Genomic DNA, 17643 nt, shown 5'->3' with positions numbered 1-17643 from the left:
GTGACTCTCTAGCCTGCTATACTCCAAGGGCAGGTCCTCCAACCCACCTTTTCCTGTAAATCACTCTGGTGATGCTTTATGGCAGGCTAGAGCATCATCAACTTATAGGAAGAGGAGGGCTGGAGGAACTTGCTGTCCCTTTGATGTGCTGCATTTGGAAATGGTGGTGACAGTGGCACCATGTAGGCTGGCAGAAGGGCAGGGGGCCATAGGGATTTGACAATGCTACTTGGACAAATGGATCCAAGTCACAAGTGGAGTTGCAAGTCACCCCAGAGACCCCCAAGTTGACTCCAACTCAAGTCATGGGTGTGACTTAAGCCCACCTAGCAGATGTTCGATGCTTTGCAACCCCACCTCCTTGAGCAGGTGGTCACTCAGGCAGCACCCCAGCTTCCCTACCCCACCTCTTCCAGGTGTCCATTGGAGAAGGTCGGGCTGTGAAACATCGGCACAAACCGATTTGTGGTAGTTTGTGCCCATCTCTAGTAGGGGTGACACAGTATTATCTATTTTAAGGACAAGGTAGGCAGGAGCTTACTACTTTTGCCCACAGGCATTCTTCTACAAATTGCATAAACCCACAGGAAAGGAGTACATACCATCGGAAGGAAGGAAGGAAGGAAGGAAGGAAGGAAGGAAGGAAGGAAGGAAGGAAGGAAGGAAGGGAAGGAAGGAAGGAAGGAAGGAAGGAAGGAAGGAAGAAGGAAGGAAGGAAGGAAGGAAGGAAGGAAGGAAGGAAGGAAGGAAGGAAGGAAGGAAGGAAGGAAGGAAGGAAGGAAGGAAGGAAGGAAGGAAGGAAGGAAGGAAGGAAGGAAGGAAGGAAGGAAGGAAGGAAGGAAGGAAGGAAGGAAGGAAGGAAGGAAGGAAGGAAGGAAGGAAGGAAGGAAGGAAGGAAGGAAGGAAGGAAGGAAGGAAGGAAGGAAGGAAGGAAGGAAGGAAGGAAGGAAGGAAGGAAGGAAGGAAGGAAGGAAGGAAGGAAGGAAGGAAGGAAGGAAGGAAGGAAGGAAAGAAAGAAGGAAGGAAAGAAGGAAAGAAGGAAAGAAGGAAGGAAAGAAGGAAAGAAAGAAGGAAAGAAAGAAAGACAGACAGACAGACAGACAGACAATGGAGAGGTGGAGGAAAATAGATCTGAACGGACTAATTGGACCTAATAAATCAAAGCCCAAGAGTATATACACTATATATAATAGTTGATTACAGCCCAAGATCTTCACAGATCTGAGGCAACAGAGAGGACTGGAATGGATGCCATTGCACACTATAGACCCCCTTCTGAACCCTCTCCCCTCCCCCAAGTAGTATGCAAACTGAAAGAAAAAAGACAACTATAGAATCTGAATCCTACCTATCAATGACAACCAAGTCTTTCTATTCATTCTATTCCTGTGTGAAATAGTTTGTAGAAGGTTCAGAAGGGGGTCTATAGTTTGCAATGGCCTCTGTTCCAGTCCTCTCTGTTGCCTCAGATCTGCGAAGATCTTGGGCTGTAATTGGAATGATTCAGCTTTCCCTCCTCTTCTCTTTTGGCATCATCAGCTCAGTCTTTTTAAAATTTCCATTTCCTAAATTTAAATTACTGGACATTTTTGTTACACACTTCTTAATCACACAAATGCTAGATGGAATGTGAAAGTGGGAATGTGACTCTGTCTCATAGGCAATCGGCAAATCTTTGGTGTATCACGTGGTCAACCCAGAATTGCACAAACATTCCTGATTTAGCCCATTTTTGCATGTTTCCCTGAAAGCACTGCACATCCTTAGATACAGATATATGAAAGATCTGGATTGTACCTTAAAGGTTTATGTTTCAGGCATAGGAATATGGGAACTTGCCTCACACTGAAGTCAGATCCAAGGTCCATCTAGATCAGTATTGTCAACTTAGATAGTCAGCAGCTCTCTAGCGTTTCAAACAGGATTATTTCTTAAGCCTACTTAAGAAAAGTTATTCCAATATTGTCTGGAGTTACTCAAAGCCTCAACTCATTCATCCACTCTGTTGATGTTGGACCAAAAAGGGGTATGTATACCTAATGGTTGCCTGACTCCTTAAGTTAAATATCCGCTCACTTGTGGGTTGGCTGACATGATCAAGAAGGGCAGCCCTAACATTAAGCAAAGTGATTCAATCACTTCAGGTAGCATGTCCTAGGAGATAGTGGGAAAGTGTTGGAGGGAGGAGCTGTGTATTTAAGCTAGCTTGCTACCTTGAAGAATGGTGGAAGATGATCACTGCCCCCCCCCATTATTAAAGAAGAATTCAACTACCAGTTCATTTGGGGAGGGGGTTGTACAAAGAATAGGAAGTGACACTACCTGGTTTTCACATCAGGAATCAAAATAGCATAGGCTTACTCTGCCCACCAGGGCTAAAGGTTCAGTACTTCATCCAATCACCTTCTATTAATGTAATGAGAAAAGAGCCCATCTTCTTTGCCTTAGGTTGCAAAAAGACTTGGATCAGCCTGTAATCCTTCACAAACAGTTTTCAGGCAGTTTTCATTGTTCAGAGTGAGTACTTAATTGAGAAGTGTGTTTTGTCATATGTGAACATACTGTAAAATAAGTATATGCATGATTGTGATATGTCAGCAATCTACATTTGTATTTCATACATGTTCCTGTGTGGAGGTGCTCTCTGTATAGGCAGTACATAATATTGAAAGTAGCTCTTGGTGGTAGATTTATGGCTAATGATGCAGCATCTCACAAGCACAGGTGAGCATGAAATTCGCATTGACTCCTCCTTTCTGAACAGAATAACTGTATATGCTGCTGCTTGAAAATGTGATTGTATGCGAGAGGCCTTGCTCTACAATGAAAACAAAATATGAGTGGTATTTTTCTTTTTCTACATTTCAAGTCTCTGCCTTTGAAATCCTTCCCCCCCAAAGCCTTGTTATGAAGAAATATGCAAATGATCCAATTAGTTAAGGGAGGGGGTCCCCAGGGCTAATAGCCTGAGGCCTGGACCAATTATGAGCAACTTTACCTTGTTCAGAAGCAGATTGCTGCTGTTTCACCCCATATAGTCAATCCTCATTAAAGCCAGGACCCAGTGGCGAATTCTCTGCTGACATGCTGGATGAGGAGCCATCATGCCATTTTCCTCTGTCCTTGTGACTGCTAGCCGATTAGGTTGCTATGTAGGGGGCAGAAGGGGTGGGGGACAACTACGCTGTGTCTCCGGATTCAGAAGTATTCCTCCCTGAAAGAGAATTGTCCGTCCACTTCATATTTAGCTGGAATGGTTCACGTTGCTGTCTGATAGCATTTGCCTTCTGATTAGTTCTGACATTTCTCAGGCTGATGGGGAATTCTCTTGCTCCTGCTTCTGAAGATCCCAGTAGATAAAAAGTTCTTCTCTTTGAAAGTCTCTCTTGGGCTGCCTGCTCTTATTAAACTGTCGTGACCTAGAGTCACCGCTGGGATTTAAAAACCCCTTTAGAAATACAATGAGCTGTAGCTTTGAAAATGACAAATGTCATTGCAATGGGAATTTCCTTCAGCAGAGGAATGCCCACCTCCTTCTGTTCCTTTTCTTCAGTACATTTTTGTTTAGAATGGCATTCTAATTGTTTAAGAACTTAGCAGGGCTTGGAAAAGTTTTTTTTCCCAGTAACAAAATCCTTCAGCCAGCATGGTCACTGGTCAGGCTAGCTGGTTGATCCTGGGAATTGTGATCCAAATTGTGTAGACCATTGAAAACTGCCATCTGTGAGATCAGACTGTCTGTAAAGCCTCTAGTATTGTTCATTCCAACATTGGTTCCCCAGAGTATCAAACCGGGAGAGAGAGAGAGGGAGGGAGGGAGGGAGGGAGGGAGGAAGTACTGTTGCTTACAAATTTCAACTGTAGAAACCAGGAATTGAATCAAGAACATTGCACATCCAAAGCATATGCTGAGCTGTGGTTCCCAAATAAGATTCTTCTACTAGATGTGAATATGTGAAGATCCACTGTGATGTGCATAATCACAAGTATATCACCTTGCAACCAGATCAAGAAGGTCTTCCGTAATTCTCACAGATGACTGGGTGTGTCCTGTTCCCACATGTGCTGAACCTGAAGCAAAGTTTTTGCTAGCTTGGGAACATGTAGCAATAAGTAGAAGCAAAGCTCTTAAAAAGCCTTACCAGAGGGTCACATGGATTTTGTGGGGGAGAGACAAAGCCCAAGACCAGAGCAGTCCAAAAACTAAGTGAGGACAGTACTCACTGAAAATAAACAGGGACTATTGAAGAAGCATAATCAACTCAAATAATCATAGGTGAGTCAGCAACAAGTATCAGGATACATGCAGGGAAGAGTTGGAACCAGAAAAGTCATTATTTTCAGCAAAAACACAGTTTATATATGTTGTTGTTTAGTCGTTTAGTTGTGTCCGACTCTTTGTGACCCCATGGACCAGAGCATGCCAGGCCCTCCTGTCTTCCACTGCCTCACAGAGTTTGGTCAAATTCATGTTGGTAGCTTCAGTTGCTCTGTCCACCCATGTCGTCCTCTGTCATCCCCTTCTCCACTTGCCTTCACACTTTCCCAACATCAAGGTCTTTTCCAGGGAGTCTTCGTGGCTGCTGTCACCATCTGCAGTGACCATGGAGCCCAAGAAAGAAAAAAATCTGTCACTGCCTCCACATCTTCCCCTTCTATTTGCCAGGAGGTGATGGGACCAGTGGCCATGATCTTAGTTTTGATGTTGAGCTTCAGATTGTTTTTTTGTGCTCACCTCTTTCATCCTCATTAAGAGGATCTTTAATTCCTCCTCACTTTCTGCCATCAGAGTGGTATCATCTACATATCGGAGGTTGTTGATATTTCTTCCGGAAATCTTAATTCCAGCTTGGGATTCCTCCAGTTCGGCCTTTTGCATGATGTATTCTGTTTCTAAGTTAAATAAGCAAGGGGACAATATACAGCCTTGTAGTACTCTTTTCTGAATTTTGAACCAATCAGTTGTTCCATATCCAGTTTAACTGTTGCTTCCTGTCCCATGTATAGGTTTCTCAGGAGATAGATAAGGTGGTCAGGCACTCCCTTTTCTTTAAGAACTTGCCATAGTTTGTTGTGGTCGACACAGTCAAAGGCTTTTGCGTAGTCAATGAAGCAGAAGTAGATGTTTTTCTGGAACTCTCTGGTTTTCTCCATAATCCAGCGCATGTTAGCAATTTGCTCTCAAGTTACTCTGCTCCTTCGAAATCCAGCTGGTGCTTCTGGGAGTTCTTGGTGCACATACTGCTGAAGCCAACCTTGGAGGATTTTGAGCATAACCTTGCTAGCGTGTGAAATGAGTGCAATTGTACTGTAGTTGGAGCATTCTTTGGCACTGCCCTTCTTTGGGATTGGGATGTAGACTGATCTTTTCCAGTCCTCTGGCCACTGTAACTTTCTGTAACTTTCCCTTTCTCCCTTTTATTTTGTTTCCCTTCTCTTCTCTGCTATTTGTAAGGTCTCGTTGGACAGCCACTTTGCTTGCTTCCATTTCCTTTTCTTTGGGATGGTTTTTGTTGCTGCCTCCTGTACAATGTTACGAGCCTCTATCCATAGTTCATCAGACACTCTGTCCACCAAATCGAGTTCCTTAAATCTGTTCTTCACTTCCACTGTGTATTCATAAGGGATTTGGTTTAGATTATACCTGACTAGCCCAGTGGTTTCTCCTACTCTCTCCAGTTTAAGCTTGGATTTTACTATGAGAAACAGATAATCGGAGCCGCTATCAGCTCCAAATCTTGTTTTTGCTGACTATATAGAGCTTCTCCACCTCTGGCTGCAAAGAATATAATCAATCTGATTTCGCTATTGTTCACCTGATGATTTCCATGTGTAGAGTCACCTCTTGTGTTGTCGAAAAAGAATGTTTGTGATGACCAGCTTGTTCTCTTGACAAAACTCTATTAGCCTTTGCCCTGCTTCGTTTTGAACTCCAAGGCCATATATACCTGGATTCCTGAAACCTCATTTTGATCTTTGCTGCAGACATTGACAAGCTGGTAGCAGAGCTTGGCTGGAAGATTTTGCTTTTTGGTCTTCAGGGAAAGAAATGCTTTCCCTCAAGGAGATCCCATAAAGGTTTATCAGGAAACCTGCAGAGATTAACTCCCTACAACCAAGCATTTTGTCTGGAAGTATCTATCCAGGATTATGCCTTCAACCTGAAAATCTATACTGGCTATGAGAGAGTCCAGCCTCCTCTAACTTGATCCCAGAGTCACCTTCATCTGTAGGTTCAGACTCTGGAGCCCTCAAGGGTCCAGATTCAGGCACAAAGACGCCACTGCCTGGGCATTTGGTGTCCTGGATCTCTGTGGGTTCAGGATCTATAGGATCTGGCAATTCCTCATCCATATTGTGTTGTGGAGCATCCTTGCCGGAAGACATGTCTAGCAAAAGGTTAAAAGGGTTCACTAAAGTGATGGTAGGAAAATCATTGTGCAACCTAATAGCATTTCAAAGAAATGAGAGCAGAGAGCAGTCCTCAAAGATACTTTGTAGAAACATGATCTCACAGGGCATTCCCATTATTTTAACTTCTGAGCCTAGATGTCACAGTTTCAGATGAAAGTGTGACTCATTATTCTGTCTGTCTACATCTGGCCCCTAGCAACACTGATCTCAGGGCACCGTCAGGTCACCCGATTTCAAAGTCACATGAGTACAGAGGTCAGCAGAACAAAACACTTTCTGTACCAGAGTGACTTCATTGGTCATTCTTATTGGCAAAGCATGAATACTGCCTTTTGTCTTTTGCTTGCTGTAAACCAGAATCACTGCCAAACACAACCTTAAGGTCAGGGACTGGATCAAGATCTCTAGGGAGAAGAGAAGAACTATGCAGTCCATATATCCATCTGGTCAGACCAGCTTGAGTCTAAATAACTTGAGAACTAAGTGCACGCACACCCAACCCTGACCACACAAAGTTTCTTTCTGTGGCAGAGAGTGGAGCACACAGAATAGAATCACAGAACTGATGGGCTGGAAGAAAGATGGTCAAGTCCCATGATTCTCAGTATCAGCATTTAAGATGGATCTTAGTGGCTGATTTGGGGGATCAGTGGTGTGAGCTATTTTTAAAAAAACCTTCTTCCCTCCTCTGATCAGCTTTTGAATGTGTATCTCTCATGGGTGCGAAATGGATGGCTATGCCTTCTGTGTGTGAGCACTATTGGATGACAAATTTGAAAAGGTACTGTTTTCCCCCATCAGCACTTCTGTGGAATTTTTATATCTCTGTGTTTGTTACCTCTGAGACCTTAAATGTATGCTCTGCATCTATGTACTTCACTCCATACCCATTTTTTCCCTCTTTAGATCTCCAGCAAGGGCCATCACCGCCATCTGAGCCATATGGCTGTTGTTGACTTAATTATGCTTGTAGAGCCTTAGTCATAGGCAGGGCACAACCATCCCTCAGTGGACGAAGGTATTGCCAATTTCTGCCTTTTAAAAGGGAAAAAAATGGCAGAATCATTTTATAATAATTGAGATTGTTATACATTTTCTTATTGTTAGCTGCTGCCTCCTTTAAAAAGAAGCCACTTCTGCAATTAAACTGTACATATTTAAGTCAGGCATATTCCCAAAGGAGATATATTACTGTGAATTCAAAATACTGATATATTTATAAGTGGTATAGGATGCTGAGAGTAGCAGGAAATTAATAAATAAGTCTTTATATTTAATAACACCAACATGAAAAAAAATTATTCTAAGCACTCAGATTTCAAAAGAAGAGTCATACTTTGGGAAGCTAAAGGACAAAGGTGAAAGTTACCGCTTCACTTTACACAAAGCACAGCAGCTAAAAGATGGCCCCCCAGTGGAAAGATTCCCATAGCTCGTTTCTATACAGCTTGCTGTCTTTCTGACCAGAGCTGGAACACTTTCGGTGAAGTTTAGCCACCCAAAGTAGTAACTCTCCACTAGGTGAGTGGGATATAAATGTAATAAAGAAAGAATGAATATAATGTTAAAATAGAAACCTATGTTACTGGTATTCTTTGAAAAAAATGTTTGGTTTAGATAGTTGTGTTGCTTGTAACTTGGTGAATCTGTGGTTGTTTCAGTTGTAAATTCAGAGGAGAAATTGGGAAATTATACACAAAATGACTACCCAGGGGGAAAAGATAAATAATAGCCTCTGATTATTTCCACATCAGGGGACCTGGTCAAAATTACTGTACACGGCATTAAAAAAAAAAAGCAACATTTCTTCCTTCTCTCATTTTTGTCCAGAGACAAAGAAAACCAGAGATCCCATAATTAAAGGTGCTTGTTCTATTCCCACAAGAGTGATATACAACAAGGGGGATTAACAGAAAAATAACAGGACTTGTTTTCTTTCTTTCTTTCCTGGAGTTTTAAAGGGAAAACAAAAACACAACTCTGAATCAAATAATGAAATCTTTAAAAGGTTATTTAGAAGTAGATGGTGTATCCTGTTGTGAATACAGCAAATAGGAAGCCCATGGAAATTTGGAACAGCAAAACTTTACATATAGGGCCCTTGTGGACCTGTAGCACCTGTTCCCCAGAGTTTTACAGAGCTTTAATGTTGTAAACAGACAATATCCTTTGTATCTAGTGGCACTCAGATTCTTCTGCAGGGTATGAAAATCCCAAGCAGTGCATTCCAATATGCACTTGTAAAATTTGTAAGCCGACACCGAAAGAACTAATGAGAACATGTTGCAAATGTGGGCTTTTAGCCATGTACATATTGTCGACATGTGAAGGAGCCAGGATTGGCCACTGTGTCTTATCAAACCTGAATGTCTTGCCACATGATAGGATCAGGCTTTTTGACATCTGGTAGGTAACAGCCTTGTTCATTATATATTTTAGGTGCAATCCAGATTCCACCAAAAATGTAAGCACTTTTAAGTCCCATTGGTTTGAATAGAAGAGAATTGAGCACATCTGATATTTAATTCATTTATTGAATATGTACTGAGTCTGACCTATCTTCAGTATTGTTAATTGGGTGGTGGTCCTAGTACAAAACTCCATCGTAAGGGTTTGATTCAAGAAACTAGTGCATGTAACCAGAAGGCTGGTGTTTGTCTGGGAGTCTTACTATCCATCTAAAGCTGGGGTACAAACTCAGCATTGAAGTTCATTGAGAAAATTTGGGCCTAACCCATCTCATGGAGGGTTGATTACAGAACAATGTCTTGAACTCCTGAAAGAAATGGAAATATATAAATACCCTGTAAGACAAACAAGCAGAGAGGCGCAAACGAAGCAAGCCGACATAATGCCATCTTGGGCTGCTTCTAAATTAATGCTGTTACTTTCACTGCCTGGGGACTGGGGAAGCAATTCTGCAGTTGAAAGGGATCACTCAATTCAAATCTGCAGATCTTAAATATATTAATTTTTGAATAATAGTTCCTAGAAACCTCCAACAAGGATGACTGGTGCTGTCTCAAAGTTTCTGGGTGTGGTAGTGCAAAAAAGCAACTTTTCCAGTCTGCACATCTAATCTGACACCTGAACTAAGATATATTTCCCCAGCTTGCATTTGACTCGTCATGACTTTGTTGTCGTTGTTGTTGTTTAGTTGTTAAGTCGTGTGCAACTCTTCGTGACCCCAGGGACCAGAGCACACCAGGCCCTCCTGTCTTCCACTGCCTCCCAGAGTTTGGTCAAATTCATGTTGGTAGCTTCGGTGACACTGTCCAGCCATCTCGTCCTCTGTCGTCCCCTTCTCCTCTTGCCCTCATATTTTCCCACATCAGGGTCTTTTCCAGGGAGTCTTCTCTTCTCATGAGATGGCAAAAGTTCTGGAGCCTCAGCTTCAGGATCTGTCCTTCCAGTGAGCACTCAGAGTTGATTTCCTTCAGAATTGATAGATTTGCTCTCCTTGCAGTACAAGGGACTCTTAAGAGTCTCCTCCAGCACCACAATTCAAAAGCATCAATTCTTCGGAAGTCAGCCTTCTTTATGGTCCGGCTCTCACTTCCATACATCACTACTGGAAAAACCATAGCTTTGACTATGCGGACCTTTGTCGGCAAGGTGATGTCTCTGCTTTTTAAGATGCTGTCTAGATTTGTCATCACTTTCCTCCCCAGAAGTAGGCATCTTTTAATTTTGTGGCTGCTGTCACCATCTGCAGTGATCATGGAGGCCAAGAAAGTAAAATCTGTTACTGCCTCCATATCTTCCCCTTCTATTTGCCAGGAGATGACAGGACCAGTGTCTTCTCCAGAGCACAAAGCCTGGGTAAAATAACATAGAGGATAGGCTGTTACCCAAGCAGCAAATACCCTCTCTCTATATTGCTGAAATAGTCCAATTGAAAGGCAAGAGCCAATACAACTGGTTCTAGTGACGTTGCAGGAGTTGCCAGAATGTCATGAACTGCCTCTGGGACACCAGCTCTGGATTTTGCCTCTAGGTTAACTCCTGAAGCCTTTTCCATCAGTGGATATACCCACAAGGCAGTGGAGGTTTGAAATCAGAGTTTTCCTTCGCCTAGATAGGCTGCGTTCCAAGGCTGATGAGCCCCACCTACCCAGCCTGCTCCCCAATAGTGCGGAAGTCTGATTCTACTCCAAATTCTTTCCTGCCCCCCAAGTTTATGCAATGCTATTTGGCTTTGCTATTTACCAGATTAGAGTCAAAAATAGAACTAGAGAATTTTGCACGCCATTAGGCGTGCACTTCTACTAGCACTCATTTAAAGCTAAAACCCCACCTCATCAGAACATGCAATCTGGGAGAACAAAGGTCAGCCTAGAAGACAAAAGCTCACCTTATAAAATGTCCTGATTATGGTTATGATTACTGAAATGGCCCATGTGTTTATGGCTTTAATTGTATTTTCCACCAAAATCAAAATTAAATGGGGAGAGACAATGAAAGCCATAAACACATGGGCCATTCCAGTAATTAGATACCCAATTGGAATAATAAATTGGACTCAAAATGAATTAAAAGAATTGGATCAAAAAACACAGAAACTAATGAATATGCATCATAAACTACATCCAAAAAGCGATGTGGACAGATTATATTTACCATGAAAAATCGGAGCCCGTTGATTACTACAAATACAGAAGGGTAGTAGAGGAGGAAAAAAGAAGCCCAAATTATATCAATACAAGCAGAGAAAAATTACTTAAGGCAGTGAAAATGGAGAATATTTTGAAAAAAACAGAAACAAGGCTCAATATAGGAAACAATAATTTGAAAATAAATTAAACAGCTGGAGAAATAAACCAGTATATGGACAACACCTGGACAATATTTATGGAAAGCATGATCATAATTCAATATGGGCATGGCTAAAACTGGGAACTCTTAAGAAAGAAACCAAAGGTTTGATCTTTGCCGCACAGGAACAAGCACTCCAAACCAACATAATGAAAGCTAAGATCCAAGGAGTTAGTGCTAGCAGAAAATGTTGACTCTGCCAAGAAAAAGATGAAACTGTGTCACATCTCATCTGTGAATGTCCAATCACACCATCAGAGCTACAAAAAACAGGAATATTAGGAACAGCGTACATACTGTGTCAATATTTAACAGATACTTAGGTTTTTGGTTAAAACTTGTATGTATTATATAATACCGCTCAACGTTTTTATAATTTTGACTGTTCCTGGGGTTTAAGAAGAAGAAGAGGAGAAAGAGGAGAATTCTAAGGGAGCACACATGCAGCCTGTGGGGTGCATTTTGCCCACCCTCCTTTAAAGGTACATCTTTTTTTTAAATGTACTTGTAAATATGTTTTTGCACTCCAGAGGGCTTTAGCTCTGCACTACCTTCCTCCCTTCTAGTTCTGTTTGTCTTCTCAAAGGAGGAGAATGAACAAAATCATCTGGTGCTTATGGTTCTTACCCCAGTCTCTTTGATCGGTGCTGGATGTATTTAGAAAGGAGCCTTTCCACTTCCTTGAGACTGACTGTTTGGTTGGCCTTTAACAAGCTGGATGGCCAGTGTGGAAAGTACAGGGAAGTGGTGGGGTCAGAGGAAGGCTGAGGACAGCAGCACACCCTGACTCTAGTGTAAATAGAGTCTTCTGGCTGTAGAACTAATTTGCTCATGTCTCCTGAGGGCTTCCAGTCTAAAATCTGGACAAAAGCACGAGTGTTCCATTCTGAAGGTAGCTGGTTAAATGTGCTGACACTAAAGGGAGAAAAAAAAATCAGCAGGTTGGTCCAAATGCCAGTGCAGGTTTCCAAATGCAAATACAGGTTTTTATTTTCCCAAGTGCAGTTCAGTACTTGGCAACATACATCTTTCAGAAAAAAAGGTGTGTGTGTGTGTGTGTGTGTGTGTGTGTGTGTGTGTGTGTGTGTGTGTGTGTGTGTGTGTGTGTGTGTGAGAGAGAGAGAGAGAGAGAGAGAGAGAGAGAGAGAGAGAGAGAGAGAGAGAGAGAGAGAATGAGAATGAGGGAACACCCCACACTGAATCTCTAGAAATGAAACCTCTAACCCAACAACAGGAGACACTATCTCATAGTCAGAGGTTACCACAAGAGTGACCACAAACCTCATTGCAATGCCCTTGGGAAAATAGCAACTCTTGGCAGGTTTTATGCACTTGATGGCTTGTGAGAAAACTGGTCGCAGAGTCACTTTGAGATATTGCCCATCCTGGCCAAGTATGTCACAAATTAAGCAAAGTGGCTTTGTTTCCAGCTGTTTTCCGAGAAGCAATATACAGAAGTCTGGGAGTGAGTATAAAACAACAAAACAAGAGACATGGTGTGTACATGCTATAGTTGGCAGGAAGACCAGAACATAAGTTTCACAAGAAATTCTGTGTATGCAGCGTGCTACCAGAGTTGGTTTGTTGGCCCTGATCTGTTTGCCCTTTATCTGAGCATAGAGATGGGCTCTCTTTATCCTTACTGTAAAACCCTAAAGGAATATATAAGCCATCTCATTTCAATTCAATTCATGTGGCACATCCCATTTATTCTCAGGATCCATTCCTTGCTTAATTTGTAGCTAGTCACATCAACAGCCATTCTCAGATGCCTATGGACCTTTTGAAACTTCACTTTATTTATTTATTTATTTATTTATTTATTTATTTATTTATTTATTTATTTATTTATTTATTTATTTATTTATTTATTTATTTATTTATTTATTTATTTATTTATTTATTTATTTATTCATTCATTCATTTATTCATTTATTCATTTATTCATTTATTCAATTTATATGCCGCCCACACTACCCAGAGGTCTGGGTAATTCCAACATAAAGTTTCATACTTCATTTTACTTCCTAAATTCCACTTACCAACTTTTTTAAAAAATCATTCTTTGCAAAGTTTGACAAAAGCTTGTAATTTTTTCCAATCCAAAGGGAACCTTATGTCTCAAAATCCCATTCTAGTTCTGGTAAGGGTCTCAGCACCAGCCCACTTCCAACTGCTGAGGTCAAAAAGTATAATCACATCACTCCTACTTACTTCTATCCCACAAACCCCATGGAAATTAATGGGTCTGAGTAGATACTGTGTAGATCTGGATATCTGTGACTGATTTTACAGTGCAAGAGATTATTTGCCAAGGATAGATAGCTACAGTTAGCAAACAAATGTATGTTATAATGAATGAGGGAAGTATATTGAGCAAGTGCGATTCAGTTCTGCTGAAATCTCAGTCAATTCTTTCTCACCCTTACCCCTTCTTCAAGGCTTATGATATTCCATGCTCTACCTGCTGCTCTGCTCCCCCACAGAACCTGCTTACAGTAGCATCACCATCAAGCCAGTTGTACACTGTGGTAGAAAGGAGGAAATGATGCAACTGAGACAGTGTATAGGCACACAGAGGAGGCAACAGTGCCCATCTATAAATGATCATCTGTCTCCTCAAACTATACCTAGTCCAGCCTTTCATATTTGAAAACCTACTGTTGGTTGTTGTTTCTTTTCATTGCGACTGCCATGATCACCTCTGCTTGACATATATAGTGATCAACACAATTAGTTTATGTATTTAGTTTTATACTGCTCCCAAGAGATTGGGTTGGTATGTATGGCAGTCTGCCATCTACTAATTTATCTTCACAGCAGTTGTATGCAGTAGGTTAGGTTGAGTGAATGGGAATTTGAACAACTGGGTTTCTCAAATCTTAGTCCTGCATTTTGACTCCTACATCCCCTTGGCTCCACTGTTGACCCCAAAGCTAGATGGGACATGCTTCCTGTATTGTGAAGAGTGGATTCAAGCAAATGGTTAGTGGCAGTTCATGAGACTAATCCTGAAGTCACGGCTAAAAGAAGAGGTAGTGTCATTACCCAATGGTACTCATTTGCTGATTGTGATGAACCAAAACTGTAAGCTTACACATTTGCTGCAGAGTCATGCTAGTATATTCACACTAACCTACTCCCAGACTGCTGAGGCTTCCCAAGAGAGATGCTGAGAGGCTGTAGAGCTTAGACTAGATTGCCTCTCCTTGTCAACTTCTCTTTCTATTTCAAGCTGCAAGAAGGACAATCACCTAGGCTCATATGGCTTTCTATTAAGGAACAAAAATAAACCTTAATATTTATTTCATACTGCCCCCATTAGTGCTGAGGCATTATTATTATCAGGCATTATTCTTTGCACTGACCCATTGGGGCATTTTTTCAGTGAGCAATGCAGTGTGTTTCAAAACATCAGTTGTTCATCCCTCATTATGTCAACAGTGTATGCTCATCATGACATTAGCACAATATACAGTACTGCTTTGCACAGCAAACACTATTCAGTGAACATACTACTGTGGAAAGTACTGCATTTCTTCAGGTACCAATAGTTTTTCAATAGTTATTCAATAGTTTTTTTTTAATTAGCTCTTCTTTCTAATACGACAATCCTTTAAATTGTATTTTAATATTATAACTTACTGACTTTTTTTTTGTTGCAACTGTTTTTTTAAAAATCATATTGTGATGTGAGCCATCTTGGGTCCCATGGCTGTGAGAAAGGTAAGACATAAGTAAAATAAACAATATTACACTTTGTATATTTGAAAAAATGGATGTTTTATGACAAAGCATCACATTGAGAGATTTGTAAGGCATGTATTGCAGATGAGAAACATAGTGTGCAATGATCAAACACTCAAAAATATTCCAACTGTTTAGGAGTTGGCTTTATCAAGAAATCCTTCTCTCCTTTCTTAGCAGCTATGCAGCAACGGGGCTTTGAATAGGATACCAGCTACACTGGAACCTTATTTAGGGGTACTTTAGCTACCTTTTAGGCATTGGGAAGTACCTAGGTTCTCGTATTAAAAACCCCAAAGATATCTGATTGCCACTACTGCCACAAAAGTAAGCACAACAGAGAATTTAAACATGGTTGGGTATAAGAGGGCTCAAATACATAGGCATAGGAGTGCTATTGTATGGGGAAATAGCTTTATAATCAAGAGCCAGTGACCCATGACATGCCAAAGAATAATAACAGAAGGAAATAAAAAATCTAACAAAACTAAACTTTCTTCCCAGATGGTTGAAAAGAAACATGATTCTGAAGTTATAGGATGCTAGCCATTTGAGGTCCAGTTTCAAAAGCTCTGTTTCTCAATGGAAGAGAATTATTTCTACAGATAAAATTCAAAGCAGAATTAGGGACGCTTTTAAAAATAAGAACCCAGGGCTAAACTTTAGCAGCAGACACATTTCTCTCATACAAGCACTGTGCAATGGTTAAAATGTAGTTCTAGGTATCACTCCCCCCCGCCGCCCCACCTTGTAAATGGGTAATTTTGTGGAAGAACCCTAGAAGTCTGTAGGGTTGGCTAGGACTGAGCACCAAGAGTCAGAAAAATTACTAACTGAATTGGTCTAATTCAGATGCATTTATATGAATTTGGGATCAAAGATGAACGGCCAGAGTGAGTTCTGAGGCAAACAAAGCAAATTTACAAATTGATTTGTTTCCAGATCACATATCAAATTAGATGAGGCAGAAATTGATTCTCCTTCCTTCCTTCCTTCCTTCCTTCCTTCCTTCCTCTCCCCTTCCCTCCCTTCTTTCCTTTTGAATAAAAAAGAAAATTGAAAAGTAACTAGTTCAGAACAGCTGGCTGGATAGCTCAGTTGTTTAGGTATCTGGCTGCAGAGCCAGAGGTTGGGAGTTTGATTTCCCACTATGCCTCCTGTGAGAAGAACCAGCCTATGTGGCCTTGGGCAAGCTGCACAGCCACAGGACGTCCCCAGAAAAACCTGAAAAAGGTCACCATATGCTGGTGGACTTAAAGACATGCAATTATTTATTAGTTCAGAGTGCACACACCCACTACTAGAATATTGACATTTGGCAGGTTTATCTCTATAATGTTTCACAAATTTCACATAAATGAGTGCAAAAACATTTTAGCCATTTTGGTTTTCCCAAAGTAAGCTGAATGGTCACTTACAAATCAATCCAGATCCAGGGCATAAAGCAAATCAAATGGGTCACAACATGCTCTGATAAGGGATCTATTCTGAAGCCCCAAATTTGCCTCTCAATTTGAATTGGGAGACCCATCCACAGTCCAACTGACCACTAGGGTTGGATATCCCTCTGTATGTGCAGTTTGTAATTGCTTTGACACACAGACTGGTGGCCTTGAGGCTGAGTTTTGCGTCACACCCCTCTTTTCCAAAGGGTGACATGTAGGACACAGGGAATATAATTAGGTGTCCCTATGGTTTGTGGTCACTTGCCATTTCTAATTGTCAGTTCTTATTTTTAGGCAAATTATAGGTTCCTTTCTAAGGGAAAAGAGACAGTCTTTTGTTGATGTAATCTCTTTTAAATATATGACCTTAAAATCGCTCATCATAAATTTTGTTATATTAAAAATACCCCCCTTCTGTTTTCAGTAATGGATACATAAAGAGATTTCCTTATATGATGGTTAATGACAATTAGGCTTCTGGAACTACGAATGACTATATATTAAAAATTAAGTTGTGTAAGGAGGAGGATAAAAATAAGAAATTGGTGTAGTTATATGTCTTTTATAATTCTGCGTGCTGCTTCGGTCAGTTATATGACACATTCTGGAAGCTTCTGTGCCTTCCCAAATGGAACATCACCCTTCACTGATAACACTAATGAAGTGTTTGCATCTTTCTGTATCTGTGTATATGTACCCATCATAGCTCCAAAATCATGACACATAGTTAGCTAGTTCTAGAGTATACATTGCGGGATTATTTTGTTCTTAAAATGAATGTTGCTTCTCCAAGACTTTGGAACTCCCTGCCACAGGAGGCCAGACTGGCCTCATCTTTGCTGCCTTTCTGCAAGCAGGCAAAGGCCTTTTTCTTCAAGCAGACTTTCCTTCAGTGACTGGCTACAGGAGTGTGACTTTTAAATGGACTGTTATGCATTACTGCACTGACTGGGTTTTTAGTACTGCTTGCGCTTACCAGTGGCATTTGTTCTTTTCTAATATTTCTATACTTATTGCTTTAGGTTTAATATTGACTTTTAATGATGTAAACTGCCTATTTATACTCATTTTCAGCATTAAATATTGTCTCTCGGGTAAGCTGCCTGGGGTCCTTTTTAGGAAGAAAGGTGGGGTAAAAATATTTTAAGTAAATAAATAAATTTATGGCTCTTCTAGATGGATCATTCCTACTCCCACCCCACAACTTCTTCCCACTTGATGT

General features: G+C 41.0%; 1 protein-coding gene and 2 long non-coding RNA genes across 7 annotated transcripts in view; 1 reads left to right on the top strand and 2 right to left on the bottom strand.

Annotated features, from left to right (window-relative positions):
- PIK3R3 (phosphoinositide-3-kinase regulatory subunit 3) overlaps positions 1-17643 on the top strand; it is a 363941-nt gene that overhangs the window by 84683 nt on the left and 261615 nt on the right. The window lies entirely within an intron of this gene.
- The window catches only part of LOC110073779 (uncharacterized), a 281110-nt gene that overhangs the window by 60447 nt on the left and 203020 nt on the right, over positions 1-17643 (bottom strand). The window contains exon 14 of one of the 2 annotated variants that reach the window (XR_013544886.1): positions 15469-15575. The exons of the other annotated variant lie outside the window; for it this stretch is intronic. This is a non-coding gene — a long non-coding RNA (uncharacterized LOC110073779). Of the gene's footprint in view, positions 1-15468; positions 15576-17643 lie in introns of those variants that run through there. 2 annotated transcript variants of the gene reach the window in all.
- LOC144589033 (uncharacterized) lies at positions 9320-12688 on the bottom strand. 2 transcript variants are annotated; one of them, XR_013544890.1, is made up of 3 exons: positions 12511-12688; positions 11857-12144; positions 9320-10232 (listed from the first exon to the last, which is right to left on the bottom strand). It is a non-coding gene; the product is annotated as an uncharacterized LOC144589033 (long non-coding RNA). The 2 variants fall into 2 exon arrangements; XR_013544889.1 differs by lacking the exon at positions 9320-10232 and adding an exon at positions 10731-11425.

Source organism: Pogona vitticeps, chromosome 4 (genome assembly GCF_051106095.1).
Source record: "Pogona vitticeps strain Pit_001003342236 chromosome 4, PviZW2.1, whole genome shotgun sequence".
Classification (NCBI taxonomy): domain Eukaryota; kingdom Metazoa; phylum Chordata; class Lepidosauria; order Squamata; family Agamidae; genus Pogona; species Pogona vitticeps.
This window is presented reverse-complemented; position numbering and strand designations above follow the sequence as displayed.